This window comes from Diospyros lotus, chromosome 7, assembly GCF_014633365.1.
Source record: "Diospyros lotus cultivar Yz01 chromosome 7, ASM1463336v1, whole genome shotgun sequence".
Classification (NCBI taxonomy): Eukaryota; Viridiplantae; Streptophyta; class Magnoliopsida; order Ericales; family Ebenaceae; genus Diospyros; species Diospyros lotus.
Genome location: NC_068344.1, coordinates 14,116,702 through 14,119,060, shown reverse-complemented (window position 1 = coordinate 14,119,060; position 2,359 = coordinate 14,116,702). Strand labels below are relative to the sequence as shown.

At 37.5% G+C, this 2,359-nt stretch overlaps 1 long non-coding RNA gene across 1 annotated transcript; it reads left to right on the top strand.

Annotated features, from left to right (window-relative positions):
* The first annotated feature begins 269 nt into the window (after window positions 1-269).
* On the top strand, window positions 270-1,151 carry LOC127805977 (uncharacterized). The gene is made up of 3 exons (XR_008024257.1): window positions 270-366; window positions 653-713; window positions 979-1,151. It is a non-coding gene; the product is annotated as an uncharacterized LOC127805977 (long non-coding RNA).
* Window positions 1,152-2,359: the final 1,208 nt, after the last annotated feature.

Sequence of the window (2,359 nt, the reverse complement as noted above, 5' to 3'; positions counted from 1 at the left end):
CAAAAGTAAATGGAGTTGGAAGCATGTTATTGGCTTGCTAAAAGATAAGGATAAGATGGGTTGAATAAAGGGTCACGTAAGGGGCAAATGGAAGGAATGGATTGGGAGAGGGAAAAGCTTCTAGGATAAGCATGGAATCAAGGTAAGTTTTTCAAACATAGTAATCATGGCTAGGATAGAAAATAACCAAATGTGATCTTGAAGCTTGGAGGTAAAAGGACTATAAAAGGGGTGGAGAGTTGGACCACGTAGAAGGAAAAAATAGAAGAGGAAAAGCAAGAGAAGAAGAAACCAAAGAAGAAGGCAAGAGAAGCCAAGGGGGAGACCAGATTGAAAATCGCCAAAAACAAAGAAGAAAGCTAAAAGGTAAGTCACTTTTCTTTCTGTAAGATCGTAGTACACTGAAAGGGGAGTGCATAGGTTCAAACGGCACTCAAATCGGAGTTAAAATGAGAGAGTTATGGCCGTTTTAATTTTGGGTTGCAAAAATAGAGAAGGGGGTAGCGCGTGGCCACCCTTTCGAGGGCCCGTAAGGACGCATCCGACCTCCGTTAAGCCTGAAATTCTCACCGTTGTTCTCCTATTTTAATTACCTACAACCCTGTGTAAGAATATTTAAAGTTGAATTCACTTAAATGCATGATTTCTGTAGAAAAACAAACCCAGTAAGGTGTGAAGCCTTAAACATTCAAATCTTGCCCAAACAAGTTGAAGTAAGTACATTATGAACTATTTATGTTGTTTAAGCATGCCCATGAATTATGTTATGTGGTCCCTCATGTTATGTTATGTTCACGCAAGTTTCAGGACCGGAGCTCGGTAGCGCTACGCACGAGGGTTCATGCCCCCGTAGTTGGTAGAACCTCTCGTGTCTCCATATGATATATTATGTTATGTCATGACTTGTTTAAATACATATGATGGTTCGCTTGTACTTACTGAGACTCGCAAGAATCTCATCCCATATTTTCCCCCCAGGTGATTATGAATGAGGAGATCGGAACGTGGACGTGGAGTGTGGTGGATATTTGAAGATAACTTTTAATAGTCAAAATGATGTTTTGTAATATTTTCGATATTACACTCTTATGATATATGTACAGGATTGCTACACCATATGTTCTTAAAGCTTATTTAAGCTTATGAAAAGAGCCAAGTCTCATTTTAAGTCCAGATTTCTCAGTATGGATGCTATTATATTTGCTAAGTCTTTCTTTATATTATTGAAGCCATGTTTTCAGTACCAAACTTTTTATTTACACAAAAGATATTCTGAATCTTATTATGGCTAAAACTTTACTTAAGTTTATTAAAGTTTGGTTTCTCAAGTTTTCGTCTGCGCTAAACTTTGAATTTCATATGGATATTATTATTAAGCATGTCTTTAAGTTACGGGTGTCACACTCATAGAACTCATGCAAACACCACATCCGTTGTTCCTTAGACTCACGGTCTTCCCCACGAGAGCTTTCTCAATGGTGCACACATAGCGCCTCTCGAGTGATATCCGACTTTTTCCCTCGACCAACAACAAATAGGTATAATAGTATGGCCACGCGAATTTTATAAATGCAATAGTTAAAAAGCCAACAACATATATTTTCTAGAAAAATATATTTCATATATACAACATGATTTCACATAAGAGAATAACAAGAGTCTACATACAAGAACTCACATAATATGTCTCATGCAATATAAGTCTCTCATAAGAGAATAAAAAAATAGGATTTGAAGTATAGGAGTCTCACCTTGTTGGTTTATCTCTTCGACGGTATAATTTCACAGCAAACGACCTAGGTTTCTGCAGAAAACACATGTTTTGGTAAACCTAACCTCAAATATTTTTAAATAGGGTTGAGGAGTATTAAAGTAGGGATAAAATTGGAAAATTTGGAGAAAAATAGGCCCATCAGGTGCCCTCATGCCCTCTAGAAAGGTAGCCCACGCGCCTTCACACGCAGCCACTTCCGGCATGTGTATCTCACGCGCTGCACAATAGAATTCGGACAGCATTGCGTCGTTTTCGTATGTTGGAAATGTATGCCCTAAAGACACATTTTGTTTAATTTATGGTAATGATGTTTCTTTTAGTCAGTTTATGGCACATATATTATTTGCATTTAATTGTTGGAAAAGTGTCCATGCTATTAAGTAAGTGATTCATGTGATGGGTCGTTCTTCACAGTTAGGCATGAATCATGGGTACTTAATAAGCAAGAAAATATTACTCTTGATCTTTTGATAGAACTGGGCATTCTATCATGATAAGATCATTGTGTAATAGATCCTAATGGAGGATGGCTTGCCTTAGCCAGTAAACAGTCCGTTTACTCTAATTGTACAAGCGCATTTGGAA